Source organism: Felis catus, chromosome C2 (assembly GCF_018350175.1).
Source record: "Felis catus isolate Fca126 chromosome C2, F.catus_Fca126_mat1.0, whole genome shotgun sequence".
Lineage (NCBI taxonomy): Eukaryota > Metazoa > Chordata > Mammalia > Carnivora > Felidae > Felis > Felis catus.
This window is the reverse complement of record NC_058376.1, coordinates 118,158,369-118,181,440: the sequence shown is the minus strand read 5'-3', so window position 1 is coordinate 118,181,440 and position 23,072 is coordinate 118,158,369.

Genomic DNA, 23,072 nt, shown 5'->3' with positions numbered 1-23,072 from the left:
ATATCACAGCTATAAACAGCACAGGACAGAATAGATATAGCCGTTGCCAATTTTTTTGAACATGGACAAAAGCTACAAATGATATAAATGACTGCGGAAGAAAAACAAAATTTGATTAAAGGAATAGTGAGATGATAATGGCTCCTGAAAACAGAATTTATTTCAGGAGGACTGATGCACTTAAAGCAAAATACATAACAAATATTAAAGAAAGTACATTCAAATCACCCTTGACGAAATAGGTTCCAGAAATGAGGTAATTACAGATAAACATTTGAAATTTATTTCAGGCAAAAGGAATATTTAGTCATTTGTTTATCAGCGCATTCACTGAATAAGTAATTATGAAGTTCCACTTTCTTGGCACTGGGATAAAATGCAGGAAAACACATACAGATTCAGGTCTCTTGGAATTCACAATCCAGTATGAATGTATTGGTATACACTGATGAAAACCAAGCAGTCAAAGCAATAACTAAAAAAACTACATAGCTTGGTAAATGCAAGTGAGAAATATAAGCTGGTGGGATAATAAAGATATGACAGAGCTTTAGAAAAAGTTGAAGGTAAGATTATTAAAAATATAAAACTTACTCAACAATGGGAAGAGAAATATTTCTAGGAAAGAAACAAAAGGTGCAAAGGCCCTTCAACAAGAAAGGAATTGACTTTTCAAAAATTTGTTTAGCTTTCCACCTTGTAACAAGTCACCGTTAATTAATTAATTTATTTCTATATCAGTATACAGCGGGATTGGGTCTACCCCTTACAAACAATTCTATTTAAGTCACCTTAACCTGTAAGAGTAGTAACAGAGTGATACCAAATTTTTCTCCAAAGTAGTTGTGCTTGTTTATTTAAGTTTCCATCAACAACATCTTGGAATTCTCTTTTCCTCATAATCAGATGCATGTCTCACTGCTATCGTAGTTTGCATTTTCTCACCTCTGACCATTAAATCCAATAAGATGATTCTGAGTTCAGACACTAATGATAAAACCATATTTTTTAAACAAACCAGTAATCTGTAGGTGCATAGCCAAAACATTTCGAAAAAGGGACAACTTCTTTTATATCAACTCTAAATGCCAAAAATATATGAGATGACCACCCCTATATCCAGGAGTTAAGTTTCAATTCTCCAGAATTCTGTGGCACTTTCTTAATCCAACAACATAAACATCATATTAGAATTTTTTTGGCTTTTATCATACACTAGGATAAAAAGATTCCAGCAGGGTCTTGCCAGCAGTAGAGCAATTGAGGGGACTCTTTCAACGATTTTATTAGAATTCACCTCTTTCTAGCTTCCGGCATCTGTCTTGAGAGCTGCTGGAACTGACACAAGCAAAGGCAGGTGTATTGCTGGCTTTCCAGAGTGGAGGCTTAGTCTCAACAGAAAACTTTCATATTCAAAACTGATAATCAGAAGAAAGACCTATTGAATCTTGAGCCATCTCTTGAAAAGGGACACACCTTCCCTGTGGCCTGCCAAGCACTGAAGGAAACAGTGAGCCAATATCAAATAATTCCAGGGGCTGGGAAATCCAAGATCAAGGCACTAGCAAATATGTCTGGTGAGGACCCACTTCCTGGGTCATAGACAGCCATCTTTTTGCTATGTCCTCACACATTTGCAGAGAAAGGAGTTGCCTTTTAAAAAGATATGCAGATCATCATGAAATACGAGAAAGCTTGGTATAAAAAGATTAGAATGATTAAATAGCTAAGCCACTAGATTTTTTTATAAGTAGGACTTTTTTCAACTTCCAATAGAAAAATCATCAAATCTTTTAAGCAGCAAATGACATGATTCCTTTTGTTTTTTAAGATCTTATTTTTATATTGTGTGTTCATCAATTTGGAAGTGTCTAAGGTAGAATTGGGGAGAATATCTTGGTAACATTTGCATAGCTTATGTGACAATGACACTTGACTTTGATGATGTTAGAATTCATTAAGAGAAGTCAATAGTTTTGTTATACTTCAGACACAAAATGGCCAAGTATACTGAAGGATTTGAAGTGAATAATGATGAAAAAGGAGGACTTGAACATGACATTTTGGTTTCTTTCCTGAGCATCTGGTGTCTGCACTGAGGAAATCCCACTCTGCTCAGGTAAGGGCAATTTGAGTAGAGAGGAGTTTTAAGGTGAAGAAACTCAAAAGTTTATTTTGGGACTTTTAAGGGGATATTTAAAATAGACAGTTCACTATAAATAATCAAGAGATACCACACAGGCAGCTGAATATAGCAGTCTCTGGATGGGAATTTGGGGATAAAGATATAATTGTGTGAACTACTGGCATAAAAATAACACTAAAACTCAAGGTTTAGTTTAAGAATAACAAGGGAAAGAATGTCAAGAGAGAAAAGTAAGAGGAGTGAAGTCAAAAGGAGGAAAGAGCAAGAGTGAAGGATAAAAAGCAAACTATTAGATAACAGGAAAACCTTGAGGAAGTATCAGTTTATTTTTTTTAATGTTTATTCATTTTTGAGAGAAAGAGAAGAAGCAGGGGAGGGGCAGAGAGAGAGACACACACACACACACAAAACCAAAGCAGTCTCCAGGCTCTGAGCTATCAGCACAGAGGCTGATGCATGGTTCCAACTCATGAACTGGGAGATCATGACCTCAGCTGAAGTCAGACACTTAACCGACTGAGTCACCCAGGCCCTCCAGATAAAGTATCCGTTCAAAAGGCAAGGGGAAAGAGTGCCTCACACAACAGAAAATGGTCAGATGGTTAAACACTGAGGAGTTTATTCAGTTATAGACAAAGGAGCATACTCTGGAAACTGACTAAGCAATACTGTACTAGAATAACCACAAGAATAGACATTACGCATATTATGACATTGTGGGTAGAGAAACATGGTAGGGAACATAAATGACTTAAAAATTCTTCATCTTTTACAGGATATTGGAAGAAGAGTCTACAAATGATCAATCTAGATTTGAAAGCTTAATTATTGAAAGTTATGACAATAACTCGAATACATCTAAATATAGTTACATATGCAAGAAAAATTGGGGTGAAGAAGGCTTCAGGTAGTGTAAGATGGGTAGAAGGAAATAAATGGTCTCTATTTCACCTTCTTTATCAGCAAAATACCAGGGGCAAAATGGCTTAGTAATATACCACAAGAGTTTTCTGGAATCAACTGTCTTGTTTAAATTCCACCTGTACTATTATTGGCGATGTAAATTTGGCAGTTATTAAACTTCTGCATGTCTTACTTTCTTCATTTATAAAAGTAATGCCTGGTGCACCTGGGTGGCTCAGTCGGTTGAGCTTCCGACTTCGGCTCAGGTCATGATCTCGTGGTCTGTGAGTTCCAGCCCCATGTCGGACTCTGTGCTGACAGCTCAGAGCCTGGAGCCTGTTTCCAATTTTGTGTCTCTCTCTCTCTCTGTCCCTCTCCTGCTCAAATCTGTCTCAAAAATAAATAAACATTTAAAAAATTTTTTAAAGTAATGCCTGCTTCACAAGGTTGTAGTAAAAAGTGAAAGGAATTAATCTATGCAAAACACATAGGAAAAACTCCATCTTATTATGAATGTTTACTATTCTTATACTATCTGAAGTTGATGAATCAACTTAATTATGGCATAAAAAACAAAAAAAACAACAAAATGCCAATTATCTAACCATGAACTTTCCAATTACTATGGGAAAAATCACACACACACACACAGCAAAATAAAACAGAGATTATCAGTATGACAAGAAAGAAAATAATGGAAGCATTAGGAATGAATTACAATTAAAAAATGAAATTATAGAAAAATCTCTGTATATTAATTATATCAATAAAAAGAAATAGGATTCTGTGTCTTTGCTTTACCAAAAGGCACACACACTCCAGAATGAACCATTAAAATTCTAACAAAGAGGAACATTTTATAAAAATGAAATTCACAGTCTACATAAACCAGCAAAAGTCACTTAAAAATGTAATGATAAAAATAATGTCAAAATACCTAAGACATAGAAGGAGTTAAGATGGCAGAGAAGTAGGGGGACCTGGATTTTCCTCTTCCCAAGTAGGTCAGACTACTTGGAACACCCAGGAAATACATCTGTGGAGTGGGAGAAGGATCCCCACAGTTGAAGGGAGACAGCTTGGCAGGATCAAGGTGCCTGTATGTGAGTTGGGGGAGATAAAATGGCAGAGCCATGGAGGAGAGGGAACCCTGTGTGTGGAGAGACAAAAGGGAGAGAGGAGAAAGGGGCAGTCAAAATGCAGCATCGAGTTAGCACAGTGGAAACCTCTCTGGAACATGGACTGAGGAGTGAGAAGTACTTAGTGTCCCAGTTTTGGGTTGCAAAGAGCATCTGGAGCTGAAACTCTGAGGTTGTGGAAGCGTGTGACTTTCTTTGGAGTGGAGCCTTGGCACGCGCACCTGGGGAGGAGCTACCTGGCCCTGGACTGCATAACATGGTGTACCAATCTCTGGAGAGAACAGTCCCCTTCCTGGAGTACTTTAGAAGAGGATTTATTGACTCCCCAAGGACAAACCACCCTGTATGTGCCAGCCAAAGGCCTTTCATCAGCAGGGTGGAGAGTCTCTACTGCAGAGGAGGTGGGTAGATCCACACCATGCAGGGTTCTTTAAGACTTTGGGCTTTGAATCCCAGCTACATGCCAAGGAGAAGGCCTAGGAGCATTGTGGCACAGGGCAAGATGACTGCCCTCACTATTCTGTGAGGGCTGCCTGAGTAGGGTGGGTTGAGATTCCCAGTCCGGGGAGGAGAAATTGAGGTGACACCATTTTCCCCCCAACACCAACACCGTGGGACTTCAGAGAGCAAAACAGCAGCCTCCAGTGGAGACAGGACATGCTTACACCAAATCCCGCGCCTCCATGCCTGGCCACTCTTTCTTTCCTGGAGCAAGACTGACTGATCCAACACAGCCAGTCTCTCCTGCACACCAGCACAGCCACTAGCCCCAGGCACCAACAAACAACTCTTTCCTTTTTTTTTTTTCTTTTTTGCTTCCCTCTTCTTCTTGTCTTTTGGTATCAGGCTCATAGTTTCTGATTTGTTGTTTGTCATTTCTCATTGTTTATATTTATAGAAATACATATAATATTTTTCATCAGGCTTTTTTATTCTATTCATTTTCTTCTTTTTTCTTTTACTGTTTTCTTTTTCTTCTTTTTGTTTTTTCCTTTCTCTTTCCTTGGAATCAGACTTACAGTTTTTTATTCACTCTTTGGTTTTCTTTTTATCCCCTTTCCTTTTTCTCTTTTTATGGGATCAGGATTTGCCTTGCTTCTTTATGTTTCCAGGGTTACATCAACAAACAAGTAAGAGCACACCTAGTTAAAGGTGCAAACACTCCACCACTGCAAGCAAGGAGAAGGTCTGCAGAGGGCTGACCAGTGGGAAAGAGCAGCCAAAATGCAACGGCAGACTGCACACAGCATACACCAGAAACACTTCCTGAAGTGCCAGGTCCTAGGCAGTGTATGGCCTCATTTTAATACAGTAGTACTCTCAGGTGCAGGACACATCACAAGTTCTTGAAACATCCAAAAGACAAAATTTAGCCAAAAGGACAAGATGGAGGAATTCTCCCCAAAAGAAAGGTCATGAAGGAATCTCAGCCAGAGACTTGCTCAAAACAGATATAAACAATATATCTGGTCAAGAATTTAGAACAACAGTCATAAGACTAATAGCGGGGGTCGAAAAAAGCACAGAAGACACCAGAGAAACTCTTGCTGCAGATATCAAAGACCTAAAAAGTACTCAGGATGAATTAAAAAGGCTATAGATGAGATGCAAAATAAACTAGATATAGTGACAACATGGAATGAAGCAGAGGAGAGAATAGGTGAAATAGAAGATAAAATTATGGAAAATGGAACTGATAAAAAGAGGGAAAGGATATTACTAGATCATATGGGGAGAATTAGAGAACTGATTCCATGAATGAAATAATATTCATGTCATAGGAGTCCCAGAAGAAGAAGAGTTAGGAAAAGGGGCAGAAGGTTTATTTGAACAAATTATATCTGAGAATTTTCCTAATCTGGGGAAGGAAGCAGGCATCCAAGTCCAACAACACAGAGAACTCCTCTCAAAATCAACAAAAATAGGTCAACATCATGATATATCATGGTGAAATTTACAAAATACAAAGACAGAGAGAGAATTCTGAAGGCAGTCAGGGACAAGTGGGACTTAATCTACAAAGGTAGACACATAACATTACCAGGAGACCTGTCCACTGAAACTTGGCAGGTCAGAAGGGAGTGGCAGGAAATATTCAATACGCTAATGGGAAAAATATGCAACCAAGTATATTCTTTATTCAGCAAGGTTGTCATTCAGAATAGAAGGAGAGATAAAGTTTCCCAGACAAATAAAAACTAAGGAGTATGCAACCACTAAACCAGCCCTGCAAAAAACTCTAAGAGGGACTCTCTGACTGGAAAGCAGCAAAGACCACAAAGGACCAGAGAATATCATAACAAACACAAAATCTACAGGTAACACAATGGTACTAAATTCCTATCTTTCAATAATCATTCTGAATTTTAAGGGACTAAATGCCTCAATCAAAAGACATAGTGTATCAGAATGGATTAAAAACAAGATCCATCTTTATTCTGCCTACAAGAGACTCATTTTAGACCTGTGGACACGTTCAGATTGAAAGTGAGGTTATAGGGAACCATCTATGATGCTAATGGACATCAAAAGAAAGCTGGAGTAGCCATACTTATAACAGACAAACAAGACTTTAAAATAAAAACTGTAGCAAGAGATGAAAAAGGGCATCATATCATAGTTAAGGGGTCTATCCATCAAGAAGAGCTAACAATTATAAATATTTATGTCCCCAAATTGGAACAACCCAAATATATAATCACAAACAAACAAATTCATTGATAATAATACCATTATTGTTGGAGACTTCAATACTCCATTTAGAGCAATGTACAGATCATCTAAGCATAAAATCAAGAAGGAAACAATGATTCTGAAAGACACACTGGACCAGATGGACTTGATATATTCAGAACATTTCATCCTAAAGCAGCAGAATACACATTTTTCTCAAGTGTGCATGGAACATTCTCCAGCATAGATCACATATTGGGTCAGAAATCAGCCCTCAACAGGTACAAAAAGACTGATATCATATCATGCATGTTTTCAGATCACAATGCTATTAAACTTGAAATCAACCGCAAGAAAAAATTTGGAAAGCCCTCAAATATATAGAGGTGAAATACATCCTACTAAAGAAGGAATGGGTTAACCAAGAAATTAAAGAAGAAATTAAAAAATACATGGAAGCAAATGAAAATGAAAACATGACAGTCCAAACCCTTTGGGATGCAGCAAAGTTAGTCCTATGAGCAAAATGCATTGCAATTCAGTCCTTTGTCAAGAAGCAAGAATCCCAAATACACAACCTACATTACACCTAAGGGAGCTAGAAAAGGAGTAGCAAAATAAAGCCCAGAGCCAGCTGAAAAAGGGAAATAATAATGATTAGAGATAAATAAACAATATAGAAAAAAAGAACAACAATAACAACAGCAAAAACAGTAGAACAGATCAATGAAATTAAATGCTGCTTCTTTGAAAGAATAAACAAAATTGATAACCCCTAGCCAGACCTACCAAAAAGAAAAAAGGGACCCAAGTAGATACAATCATGAATGAAAGAGGAGAGATCACAACTAATGCCACAGAGATACAAACATTTAGAAAAGAAAACTATGAAAAATTATATGCTAACAAACTGGACAATCTAGAAGAAAAGGACAAATTCCCAGACACTCACACACTACTAAAACTCAGACAAGAAGAAAAAGAAAATTTTAACAGGCTAGTAACCAGCAAAGAAATTAAATCAGTTATCAAAAATGTCCCACAAATAAGAGTCCTGGGCCAGATGGCTTCCCAGGGGAATTCTACTAGACATTTAAAGAAGAGTTAATACCTATTCTCCTCAAACTATTCCAAAAAATAGAAATGGAAGGAAATATAACAAACTCATTCTATGAAGTCAGCATTACCTGGATTCCAAAACCAGACAAAGACCCAATAAAAAGAAGAACTATAGGTCAGTATCCCTGACGAACATGGATGCAGAAATTCTCAACAAGATTCTAGCAAATCGAATTCAACTGTATATTCAAGAATTATTCACCATGATCAAGTGGGATTCATTCCTGGGCTACAGGGGTGGTTCAATATTCACAAATCAACCAACATGAAATACCACATTAATAAAAGAAAAGAATCACATAATCCTTTCAATAGATGCAGAAAAAGCAGTTGACAGAATATAGCATCCTTTCTTGATAAAAACACCCCCAAGAAAGTAGGGATAGAAGGAACATTCATTAACATCATAAAAGCCACAAAATACCCACAGTTACTACCATCCTCAAGGGGGAAAAACTTAGAGCGCTCCCCCTAAGGTCAGGAACATGACAGGGATGTCCACTCTTACCACTGTTGTCTACATAATACTGGAAGTCCTAACCTCAGCAATCAGACAACAAAAAGAAAAAAAGGCATTCAAAATGGCAAGGAAGAAGTCAAACTTTCACTCTTTGCTGATGACATGATACTCTACATGGAAAACCCAAAAACTTCATCAAAAAACTTCTAGAACTGATACATGAATTCAGCAAAGTTGCAGGATACAAAATCAATGTACAGAAACTGGTTGCATTCGTATACACCAATAATGAAGCAGCAAAAAGAAATCAAGTAATCTATCCCGTTTACAATTGCACCAAAACCCATAAAATACCTAGGAATAAACCTAACCAAAGAGGTAAAAGATCTGTACACGGAAAACTATCAAAAGTTGATGAAAGAAATTGAAAAAGACACAAAGAACTGGAGAAACTTTCCATGCTCATGATTTGGAAGAAAAAATATTGTTAAAATGTCTATACTATCCAAAGATATATATACACTCAATGCAATAACTATAAAAATATAACCCCATTTTTAATAGAGCTAGAACAAACAAGACCCCAAATAGCCAAAGTAATGTCAAAAAAAAAAATCTGGACGCATCACAATTCCAGACTTAAAGCTGTATTACAAAGCTGTAATCATCAAGATAGTATGGTACTAGCACAAAAATAGACACATACATCAATGAAATAGAATAGAGTCCCAGAAATGGACCCACAAATATATGGCAACTAATCTTCAACAAAGCAGGAAAGACTATCCAATGGAATAAAGACAGTCTCTGCGTAAATAGTGCTAGGTAAACTGGACAGTGACATGCAGAAGAATGATCCTTGACCACTTTCTTACAACATACATTAAAATAAATGCAAAATGGATGAAAGAACTAAATGTGAGATAGGAAACAATTAAAATTCTAGAGGAGAAAACAGGCACCAACTTCTTTGACCTCAGCCACAGCAACTTTTTAGTTGACATGTCTCTGGAGGCAAGACAAATAAAAGCAAAACTGAACTATGGGGACCTCATGAAGATAAAACGTTTCTGCACAGTGAAGGAAACAATCAACAAAACTAAAAGGCAACCAATGGAATGGGAGAAGATATTTGCAAATGACATATCAGAAAAGGGTTAGTATCCAAAGTCAAGGCATTAGTAATCTAACATTTGATTTCAAAAATCTAGGGAAGAAAAACAGTAAATCTCACTCGAGATATGGAAGAATGTAAATAATAATAATATTAATGACGTAGAAACAAACATACAATAGAGTACATAAAATCCAAAAATTATTTTTGAAAGTAATAAAAAAGTGATTAAATGCCCAGCAAGATTTTTCAAGACAAAAAGGAAACAGAAACCAAGCTACCAATATCAGGAATTAAAAAGGAGACATAACTATAGATCCTCAGTACAATTCAAAGATTACAAAAATATGAAGTATTATGCAGTAATAAATTTGACAGTATGAACAAAATAATTTTTAACTATTTTTTAATGTTTATTTATTTTTGACAGAGAGAGAGACAGAGCATGAGCGGGGGAGGGGCAGAGAGAGAGGGAGACACAGAAACTGAAGCAGGCTCCAGGCTCTAAGCTATCAGCACAGAGCCTGACACGAGGCTTGAACTCACAAAACCGTGAGATCATGACTAGAGCCGAAGTCAGATGCTCAACTGACTGAGCCACCCAGGCGCCCCAATAATTTTTAAAACTAATTTCTGTAATCATGAAATTTACCATTATGTCACAAAAAAATCTAAAATATATAAATAGCTCTTTATTAAAATAACTTAATCTTTTTTAAAATTTATTTATTTATTTTGAGAGAGAGTGCACAAGCAGGGGAGGAGCAGAGACAGAGGGAGAGAGAGAGAATCCCAAGCAGGCTCCTTATTGTCAGTGCAGAGCCTGACGTGGGGCTCAAATTCATGACCTGTGAGAGATCATGACTTCAGCCAAAATCAAGAGTTGTGCCCTTTTAATGTCTTATTATGAAATTCTTTCAATGAAAATTAGAAGTCCAGATGGACTCAGAGATTATTTTTCTTAATTTTAAGAAAGATATAAAACTACTAACACAATCCTCCTAGAGAATAGAATAATAGAAAATTCTATTCTCACCCAAACCTGGTGAAAATATTTTAAGAAAGAGATATGACAGGAATCTCTGTCACAAAGTTGCAAAAATCCTAAAGACAATAATAGCAAATTGAATTTAGTAATATATAAAAAGAAACAAATGTTGTTTATCCTAAGAATGCAAGAGTGGTTTAATTTACTGCATTAACAAACAGAGTTGAAAAATCATATCACCATCTTGAGAGTTGAAGAAATTATTTTATAGCTCCCAGATCATTGTGTGATAAACTATTAGCAAATTATGGATGGAAGGCAACTTCTTTGCTCTGATAAAGAGTATCTACAAACGTTCTTCATCAAACATCATGCAAAAGAGAGAATGGCTGAGTTTCCACCCTGAGAACATGAATGACTCAATGGTACCCACTATTGCTATTAATATATAGCACATTGCAATGGAAATACTAATTAGAACAATAAGGCGAGGAAAGGGAAGGCTAAAGTCTTTTTGAAAAAGAAAAAAAAGGATAGAGTAACATTATCACTATTCACATATGATATATGATCATGAACATGCATATATATACGCCAAAAAGATAAGAACGTCCATAACTGTTTTACTCATAAAGTCCAACAAACCATATCTCTATCTATCCAAATAGAGATAGATATCTATCTATCCATATCTATCCAAATAATGAAATATTACAAAACAATGAGAATTTTTAAAAATATATAATCATTTACAAAAACATGAAAAAATTTTACCAAGATAATGTTTGGGAAAAGAAGCCAGACACAAGAAGCAAAATGTCTCATTGACACAAAAGTGAAAAACAATAGACAATCGAGTTGGGATAGTGATGACCCTCGCCCTGGGCAGTGTCTGGGAAGGACCCGGGCGGTGGGGGGTGGGGGGAGGCTTGGGTGGTTTCTAGATGCTAGTGATATTCACTGTTGTTTTCCATGTAATGGGCAGGAAGATGTTCACTTCATCAGACCGCACTTTTGCTTCCCTCACTCTTCCACATGTAGGTTGTCATTTAATAAAAAGTTTACTTAAGTTAATATTTTATAATGAAACATTCCCATTGATGTTGAAGCAATAAAAAAATCGCTTCTCTCATCCATATCAGATTATAATTTTATGAAAGTAGTAGTCATGCCATTAGAGAAAGAATCAATAACAAAAAATATTAGACGGGAGAAAACAACAATTGTTTTTGCAATTGATGTGATTTTATGCCTAGAAAAGAGAAAATTCATTGGAAAAACTTTGGGGAGTAATAAAAGCCATGCAGTAGTCAGGCTGAGGACAAAACTAATATATAATAATGTAAAGCAATTTTCTGCATGAAAGTTACAAAGTAGCAACGTATAATGAAAGAAGAGACCCTATTAAAAATAGCAGTTAACATCTACAATGCTTAGGAATAAAATTAACAATAATTGTGCAGAATATTTTTATGAATAAAAAGAGACTCCATATGCTTACACATTCTATTATAGATCATCAGGGAAACTTGTGTTGCCCAGAGATAGCGCTGAGTCATTTTTTTCCTTCCATGGATTACTCACAGCAAATATGGGAGTTTAGGTTATTGACTCCTTGTCCTTTAGGATGTTTCTCAGCCTCCTTCTCCTGACATTATAAATGGAGTGTTCACAGATTACAAATTAATTCTTAAGTCATACTTAGTGAAACATAATTAGGAATGCTAACTTGTTACAAGAAATGGCATCCCAAAGCCAAATATGAATGATTTCTGATATGCTTATCACCACCCTGCTCCCATTTATTAGTGGAGGTAATTAAGAGTTGGCTGCGAAAACGAAACATTCATTAACAGTCTCTTAACCTTGTTCTCTCTCCTTATGGAGTCCAATGTTCAAGTTCTGGCGCCTTTTCACATCTTTTTGCCTTCGTGTTTGTGACTTAAACTTTCTGGGAGTTACTTCTCATTCCTCTGGGGTTAACGGGAAAGTGAACAAGATATAGTCCAAGAGGGAGGTAACTGAGGCACTTGGGCTCTAGAATCCTTATTTGCTTGGTTCAAGAAAGTGTTAATGTTTGTTGTGAGAAAACATCTAGTGTACTTATTATTGGATTTTAGGTAAATGTGGATTCAAAACTTGCCTTTTATTCATGAATGCTTCTCCCTAACGTATCTAAAGAAATGACATTTAAATCATTATGTAAATCTAATACAAGAGTAATATGTAAGTAATTATGGCCACTTGTAGATGGCAAAGGATCTAAATGATTCAGTTTTTGAAAATTTTCACCTGTGATAAAAAAATCAACTCTCCCAATTATTAGGAAAACCTAAAGAGTTTTGAAAATATTATTACAGTAAGTGTTAGACATTTTAGTCAACGGTTACAGTGTTATAAAGTTGATTTCAAGCAATGGGAGCAATTTTTATGCTTAAGTTTTAAAATTAAAGTACCTGTTTTCCTCTGCTAATACAGCGGATGAAGCAATGCAAGTAAACCGTTTAGCACATCGTCTGAGGGTTAAAGTGTTCAATGATAGTTGATTATGGAGCTATTTTCAGTATTAGCATTTTTTAGACATATTCATATATTTTCTCGTTTAACTGACTTCACTCAAGGACGATACATCCAGTGGCCCTGTCTCTCTGGGGGAGATCTGGGACTTCAGTGGGCATTAGCATGGTTGAATACATGGATAGCATAGTGCTGGACCTAATAATTAGTTAAATGAATGAATGAATGAATGAATGAATGAATGAACCTTTGAATGGCTGATTAACATTCAGTGATATGAAAGTGTTGGTGCCTTTTTTGACCAATAAAATGAATCCCTACTATGGAATTTTAGGACCAAAATTCCCAGCTGTCTTTCCCCTAATGATTTATGTTTCCTTCTTTGACCAGATTCCAGTTGAATTAAATTCCCTTATGGAGTTGAATACCCCCTGGTATATTTAATCCTCCCTGGAAGAGGCCATTTGTCTTATCTGGCATAAACACTTAATTACCCAAACCTGTTTGACGTTTCTGGCCTGTCATAAGTCTAGAAACTGTTCCACACAATAAAAAAAAAATCTTTACATTAATTAATGTCTTTACATTAATCCTTCTTGGTGAGCAGTTTAGAATTTTTAAAAAGAAATTAGAAAGAGAGAGCTTGCACAAATGCCCATAGAGGAATTTTAACAGCAATATGGATAATACAGTGTCCCTTTCAAAAGATTGGGTACTTGGGTGATAATGTCAATTGGATTGAAAAGCTTTAGTCTGGTTTACACCACATCGGTTTTGACACAGACATCTTGACTATTACTTGAGTAAATAAAGTCTGAGATTGCAAAACAAAAAACACCTAAATATAATTCAGAGTAACAGTGTTCTAATGTAAGCCAAAGACACCCAAGGGATCAGAGAAGAAGGTGAGTTTTAGATAGAAGAAAATATATTTATAGGAAAACAAATTCTAAGGTTTAAAACAATAGATTGAAACACATTTCACTGGAAATTTTATTCTGATTTAATTTTATTAAAATGTTTTAATTTTCACATTAAAAGATAACCGTGGAATATGAAGATAACCATCATAATGTGTTCATTCTTCTATTTCATGTATATTTCGAATATGCACACAGAGTCAGTTGAGTATTTATGGTGATCACATATACGATCACATATATGTGATCACATATATACGATCACATATACGATCACATATGGTGATCACATATATTTGCTTTAAGCAGAATTGAAGAGTGCAATCTCCAGTGGAAGACATCTGAAAGATTAGATATTTTGCTATAATTTTCTGTGACTTATAAGAATGAGGTTGCTGTTCTAACTTTCTTCAAATTCTTCACCATCTGTGCTTTAAATTCTTTATTTATTACAGAGAATCTTGACCACGATTCTCATGGGATTGTTAGAATAAAATTTATTATGTATAATTTATAATTTCTGCTACTCTGTTTAAATTTTCACAACCCATGTTTGCAAATTCACTGTAAATATTGCTACTGAAATAATAGACTGGTCTCTAAAACAGAAGGCTGGAACAGATAATATCAACTTAAAAATGGCCCACTGCTTTTGGAGGAAAGTCAAAGGCCTTAGAATAATATTCACGATTTTCAGGATTCCAAACTAAACCTACTTTTGCAGGCTTTGCACTACAATATCAATCCACCGTATGCTCAGTTGAAAAACACTACTCATGTTTTTCTCAAAAAAGAGTGGAGCAGAGAAATGATGGGGAAAAAAAAAAGAACCTGAGAGCAAAGTGAAAAAAAATATTCATAGTGACTCTATGCTAAAATGTAGTAATTCTCTTGAAAGTAATATAATACTATATATTAATTATACTTCAACAACTAATAATAAAATATTTAAACATCGTAGTTCTAATTATGTGAAACAGATGAGTCATTTTCAATTCATAATTTTATGGCCTATATGGACTTCTTAGCTCTTGTTCATTACAGACAAATGTGCAGGCTAGATGGGCAGCCTTTGAAAGTCAGAGTTGTGATATTGTTCACAGAATTGTCAGATCAAGCAATAAATATTCCATAAAATATTCACTTTAAATGGGGTTACTTCTTTCTACATGAAACATATTCCTATACAATTTTTGTTTTTTACCTGATATATTTTATATAACAAATTGAATTTGACAAGCTCCTACATGATTTCTAATGGGAATTCTAATGAAATCTAATGGTAAGCATTTGGAATGCCTGTGTTGTCACAGGAAGAGTACTAGAATACAGGCAAGAAGTAGAAGATCCAAGTTTTCAAATCCTCTCTCTACCATTGACTACTTAAAGTAATCACATGACATTTCTTGGTCACTGTTTCCCTAAAATTTTAACTAAGGAGTGTAATTGAAATCTGAGTTTCCAAATTCATCTCCATGAAACCACCAAGGCTCTGGCTTGAGTGTACCTAGCATCATGTGGAAAACTTCTTAAAAGTGTGGAAGTCTTCTTCCCACTCTCAACATTCTGACTGAATAATTCCAAAAAGATGCATGGATCTATGAATTTTAAGTAGGAAACCCTGGCCATTCAGCAGAGATAGTCTAACCAGGATACTGAGAAATATCTTAGAAGGTTTTGCCTGGATGCCTCAAAAGCAATGTTAGTGATGGGGTCCCGAGGTTCTCAACTTCCCATTTATCTGTCTTGTATTTTGGGGGTCCCTTAAGTTTTTCCCTAACTAATGAATTGATCATTGAACCTAATGTTTTATATGTTTTATATTATTCTCAGACAAAAGGTAGAAAAAATTTAGTTATTCAAATAATTATTTAGCACAAAACACTACTTCTCTTTCATTGTTTGGATACCGGATCTGGAATGTTTCATAAAGAACACTAATTTATTTTGAATAAATAAATAGATAGAAAGTGTGAAAGCAAAGAAAGGAAATTATTGACTCGCTATAGAGCTCAAAGTCTAATTGGCTTCTTTGATTGGTTGTCGTTAGCATTTTGATTTCATAACCTTGAGGCATTTATCGGCTTAGATTTTGGTGTGCTATGTAGGCCTCCCTGAGCCACGTCAGTCTAATGGCCTTCTATTCAAATAATTTAACAATCCTTACTCTTACATATTTTAATTAAAACAGTAGCAATCTCTAAATTATGGCAGCGTCACATATAATTTCAGTTTGAGAATTTTCAGTTTTTCTCTTTATTTTGAGCAAATATTTAAAATTCTTTGCTACATGAGAAGACTAATGTGTTTTCCCATAATAATTACTTATTATGCTGATATTATTGTGTTTCAACTTTTCTTACGGCACATAAAATATACTTAAATGAGTTATCAGCTACAGTTTCGAACATAAGACATCGATACTTAACAATATATAATGCCTTCTAAGAATTATTTTTCATTGTATTCCTCTCAAATAATTCTTATTCTCCCTGTACTAAGAATATTATGCACAATATTCTGGTTGCTTGTGGTTGCCTTTTTTTAAATTTTTTAATGTTTATTTATTTTTGAGAGGGAGAGAGACACAGTGTGAGAGAGGGAGGGACAGAGAGAAAGGGAGACACAGAAAGAGAAGCAGGTTCCAGGCTCTGAGCCGTCAGCACAGGGCTCTACACGGGGCTCGAACTCATGAACCATGAGATCATGACCTGAGTCACCCAGGCTCCCCTTCTTGTGGTTGGACTTGTGAAACACCTTTCTCCTGTTCCATTTTACAGACCAGGTATAAAGGAGACATATTATATGATTTCATATTTTGGAAGAATAAAAACTAAGCCTATTAGTAATCCCATTAATTATCAGTTGTTGATTCAAAAATGAATGTAATGTGGTTTTGACATTCTTAGTTTGCTCTACTAGAATATTCAATTTTTTCTAACTTTATACAATATACAATATGGTAAAGTTTGGCCCTTCAGATATTTATTGGTTGATTTGTATCAATGATTCTGATGTGGTTTTAAGTGCCTAATCCCATGTAGAGCATTCAGTAGTAGGAACTGTTAGTTTCAAGGAATGGCATGGCCGTTACTAGTGTTAGAAAAAGAATCCACTCACATTGCTGGCTCTTCAGTCAAGAAAATGTCAGTAACATCTAGATTATCAAAGTAAACTCAGAAACACAAGCATCATGACTGTGGGTGATACAAGTACAGTTAATGGACATAGTAATAATTTTTCCAGGCTTAAATGTTTCTAACTAGAATCTTCATATATCTCACTACAAAATACTCCAGTGTTTATGCTTTTGGAGTGCTTTCCTCATAAAATGAAGGGGAGGAGAATATGCCAACCCAAAATGTGCCTCTGGCATAAGGATTATTTGGGGCTGATTATTTTTGAGAGCCCGCAGACACTAGAGATTCCTTTTCTGTGAAGGAACTTTACATTTACAAAGGAACTTTCCATTGTTCAGTGTCCCCCTCTCTACCAGGAAGAGAGAAAATAACCAAATTTCTACAAACTTTTGCTTTTCCTCCCCTATAAGAGCAATAATGAAGGATTAGATGGTTGAACTGTTTTAATTTCCAGCACATCTGCGACAGTGCGAGTAAACTTCAGCCAGCTAGCTTTAATATAGCAGCTTCCTCTGCAACACACAATCATATGAAGAGTTTATTTGGTTCATCAAGTTATCTGCCAAATTGAAGAGAGATCAAGCAACTTACGCAATTAGCAAATTTAAAACATAATAATAACCATTACATCCCAGAGAAGAAATATAATAAGGAAATTATATGGGCAGATAAACATTTCCCTTGACATAGATACTAAAAATATCAGATCTTGCCCGGGGCGGGGGGGTGGGACAAAAATTATTTAGTCGGAAGCTCTGAGGACTAAGAAACATAAAAAACACATCACTGTTAACCATTAGCATTTTGTTTTGTCAGATATTCTCAGAGTGTCTTCCTGTGAAAATAGGAATAATTTAGTCTAATGGGTAGTGGCAAAAGCAACTTCAACAGATTTTTAACTTAGGAGTAACTAAATAAAGCAAACCTTGGAGCCGGATAGCAAATACTCCATTTCAGCAGCATGATGAATAATGAATAGGTTATTAAAACACCACTGATCACATCTCTTCATCCAGCTTCATAATACAAGAGCAAAGGGACAAATAATGCTAACGACTTGGAGGAAATTTAAAACTCCTAAAAGGAAATAGAGTGCATAAATGAGCACAGTGCTATAAATCTGTAGAGTTTACAGCCGTGGGGGAAATCACGGAGAGAAGTTGAGAGAGATTTAAAGGGGACTTGCAAGGTCCTTGTGAGCAGGCCAGAGTCCATCAGCAATTAAAGCAAGGGGATCAACAAAAAGTTAACTCAGTGCCTCCAGCCCTCAAGCTTCAGCTTGTCACCAGATAACTGGAGGAGAGCAAGGGGAGGCAGATATCCGTACTCAACTGCAAATGAGAATTAAAAGTGAGAGGACGACTTCCGGAAACCTTTATATTTAAACTCAAAACTGAATTCATTGATTTTCTTCCCAGTAAGTTCTTTAACGTCTTTAATCTAGTCTTTATGGGACCACAAGGTGTATTACTTTGGCATAAAGGTATTTTCCATGGAATTTGCTTTAATCCTTTATTTAAATCAAAAATACGAAGTAAAACCCAACAGATAACAACCATCGAAAATACCATAGAAAACAAATACTCTAAGGGCCAAAGGAATGATGAAAGAAATTCCGTCTCATGAAGTTTCAGTTTTACCTTAAAGTTTAAGCAAGAGAAAGCAAGGATTTAAAGACAATGAATTATCAAGAGGGTTTTGGAAATGAGTCTCAATTATAAATGCCTAGGAACAGGATGATGTGTGAGAAAAAATAGTGCATTTTGAACAAAAAGATAAAACAACATGACTGTCTTTGAAATGCTTGAGAAAATGGCAATAAAATATATCTGGCAGAAATATTTCAGTTTTACCAACAAGTTTTACCAACAAGTTTTATCTCATTTTACTTTTGGAGTCAGAAACATCCAATTCAGAATAAGAGGATCAATATATCATGATAACTTATACGTTTGCCATTATGCTTTGGCCTATTTTGATAATCCTGTATGTTCTTTTAGTTTTTACAACTGGGGACCATAGTCTCTTGAGTTTTTAAATTTAATTAATTGAAATGTGTATGAAATGGATTATACTGAGCTTCCAAAAAAATGTATCTTCCTCCTGTGAAGTGGGCATGTGCATGTATGTGAGTTTAAGTAAAGAGGATTATATATTTACACTCCTATTTCAACCAAGTGCACAATTCTCCAGTCCTCTTTATGATCACAGTTTGGTTTCTGAATTATGTCTGATACAGAAACAAATTCAAAAAATGCTAGTAGTATATGCATGTCTACTTAGAAACAACAGTATAAAAAGTGCAACTTGAAGGGAATGCCCAAAGATGTTAACCATCAGTTCAGTAGGACTGTACCACCCGTGATGAAATAAACACTAAGCTTTCACTTTTTCCTCCCTCCTTTATTTAGTATTATGCATGGTAGTGTGTTAGATCAAAGTGCAGATAGCCTGCGACCCACACCATCTCCTCTTGGGACTGAGACGATAATAGGTCAGAGTTGGCGTGGCTCTAAAGCCTAAGGGTGAAACCAAATAATAAAACTTACTTTGTATGGTTTTACTTTAAGAATTAACATAAAGAAAATAAACTTGCGATAATGTAATTATTTTCATAAAGAAGCTTAGGATCTTTCTGCCCACTTGAGTAGCTAAAGATCAAATTTAAATTTTTAATATTTAAAATTCTCTTTAAAATATCAGTTATATGTCTGCTACTATAAGGAGCTCTTCTGTTATTATTTCCTTTTTAATAGCTTTTTAACCAAGTAAAATTTAGCTGAATTTCCAACAAAAGTATCATTGAAATGAGTTATTTTCAATAAACAAACGGTTATTTGTAGTTTAGGAACTTTCTAAATTTTTGAAGTTCAACATAAAATAGTTTATTTATCAAATCCCCTGATAGACATTTATTTCTTTATAAATAAAAATGTGCAAGAAATCATCATTATAGATGTCATGGTATACATATAAAGGTTTTTCTCTAGAATAAACTCCCCAAAGTGTTATATCTGGGTCAAAGTGTCAGAACATTTACAGTTTTGCAAGTCACAGATAAATTGACCTTCATAGTCATTTACATTTTAATTCACTAATTCTCTAAAAGTTTTAAGCTTTGTGAGTTATTATTGCACTGCAACTATTCATGGAAGGTGGGTAATGTACATTAAATTTAAAATTACCACTGAAACTCATTTGGTATTAATTTGTAATTATCAACTAGGTGGGTAGGTTCATTCAAAAATGTTTGCTATAACAAGAATCTATGAGTGATTTGTCATATACTCTTTATTTTTAAAAATATTTATTTATTTATTTAGAGACAGACAGAGGCAGCACGAGAGCAGGGGAGGGGCAGAGAGAGAGAGAAAGAGAACCCCAAGCAGGCTCCATGCTGCCAGCACAGAACCTGATGTGGGGTTTGAATTCAAGAAACTGTGAGACCGTGACCTCAGCAGAAACCAAGAGTCAGATGCTTAACTGACTGAGCCACCCAGGTGCCCTTGTTATATACCCTTTTCTTGGGAGATAATTTTAGAATTATAGAATTTAGAATTCTAGAAAAGACGGTACAGAGAATTCCCATGTACCCCTTGCCCAATTTCTCTTCATGTTAATTACCAAGTTGTATTGATCAAAACTAAGAAAGCAAACCTTGGTGCATTATTATTAACTAAGTTCTAGACTTGATTTGGATTTCACTGATTTTTCCATTTGTGTTCTTTTTCTGTTCCAAGAGATCATCCAGGATAGTACTTTGTATCCCTTGTCACGTCCTTCTGGTCTGTGAATGTTTCTCAGTCATTTCTTGTTTTTCATGACCTTAATACTTTTGAGAAGTATTAGGTATATTGCAGAATATCCTCAGTTTGGGTCTTTCTGGATTTTTTTACTTATGATTAGAATGCGGTCACAGGTTTTCACAAAATACGTAACATAGTGAAATGTCCTTTGCATCACATCATATCAAGCAGTACATACATGATGGCCACGTGATGTCACTGATGTTTTTAAACTTCCTTGCTTGTTTAAGGTAGTGTTTGGCAGTCTCTCTGGTGTAAAGTTGATATTTTTCCCTTTTCTTTAATATATTCTTTAGAAACAAGTTACTAAATATAGCCCACCCCAACGGGTTTGATGACTTAGCTCCATCCACTGGAGAAGTATCTGCATCTATCATTTAGAATCTTCTGTAAGGAAGTTTGTTCCCTTCCCTGCTATATTTTTCTGATATTGTATTTATAGCTATATAGACTCAAGGGTATTTATTTTACACTTTAGGTTATCAATCAATATTACATTACTTATTTTGTTTTTAAATTTTTCCAGCTTTGGTCATGGGGAGCTCTTTCAGATTGGCTCCTATGTCTTTTCACGTGTCCCTATACTTTCACTTTTTGAGCACTTCTTTACTTTCTCTTACTACAAGGTGCTCCAGGTTCATCTTGTATTTGGCCTTTCCCAGGGCTAAAATCAGTGATTTCAACAAGGAACCCCGGTCCCCTATTTAGAAACCAAGAGCTGGGTGATGAGTATGCTCACAGCTGCTAAGATATCATTGCTTTTAGGCCTTCTCGATGGACACAGCTGGGTAATATACATGTGTATATTAACCTAAGCATACATACATATTTACCACTGTTTCTGTGTCTAATTATCTTAATATACATTAGGTTTAACATAAGTTCATGTTAAATGCTCTGACTCTCATCCTGTCATGTTCTTTTAATTCCTCTTTGTTGGTTTACTTAAAGCATGTGCAGGCATTGGCACTGCAGAAAGTAAATGTTTTAAAAATTATATACATTATTCATTGATATTTACATACTCGATATTTGATGTAGTAGCAGTACTTTAATCCGTCCCTACAGCTAATCCCAATTAATTATAAGGAACCTGAAGAATAGGGGAAATAGGTAATTTTCCTCAAACATTTTTTTGTTTTATTTAGTGCACTTTTATTAATATATTTAGAGCACATTTTTAAGCTTTATCAATTTTTAGAAACTAATCAAAAGATAATCAATTACTAAAATATCTTAAAATACAGGTTCCCTTGCATATAGAGAGAAAACCTAATGTTATTCCATGTTTCCAAGATACCAATTAAAATGTGCATTTTAATTTTTTTTTCTACTTAATTTTCATCTGAATCTGGTGACCAAATCTAGTTTTGCTTTGCAGGAAACTAAAAATGTTTTCTTTTTGTATGGTTAGTAGATCATAGTATAAAACACATTTATGCCATCTTGTGATGACATATCCCAGCTTATAAATACAGCCAATAAATGTTGTCAATGAGAAAAATTGTTATCCTGTATTCAGTAAAGTGGAAACATATACTATTCAAGTTACAACTTTAACTACATTTTAGAATGTAAAATAATCTGTTTGCCAAAATATAAAAGATGTTTCACTAACATCTATATAATTCAAAAATTCATATTTTATTACATGTATTGAAAAATCTTTCAAATCACAAAGTAGAAATTACATGATTGGCAGACTGACTTTGATTACATAAGTACATTTCAGATGGTATTAGATAGTGGTGAAAAGCCTTGTTTGAAAGAGGATAATCCACTCAGTGCTACTTTTAACAAGCCCTTTTTATGTGTTCTACATGGTGATGCAATAGGAATAAAGAGGGGAATACTATGAAGACTTTTGCTCTATTGCTCCCAAAATAAAACAAAAATAAAAATTAAAACTTGGACCTCATTCTAAGGTAATCATCAGCTGTTTTCCATAATTTCTTCTTCTTGGATTTCCCTTCTGAATTACCTACCAATGGATTAGACTTTTGCCAGAAATTTATCTTGGCTTTGTTTTTTATTTTATTTTATTTTATTTTATTTTATTTTATTTTATTTATTTTATTTTATTTATTTTATTTTATTTTTTAAAATTTACATCCAAATTAGTTAGCATATAGTGCAACAATGATTTC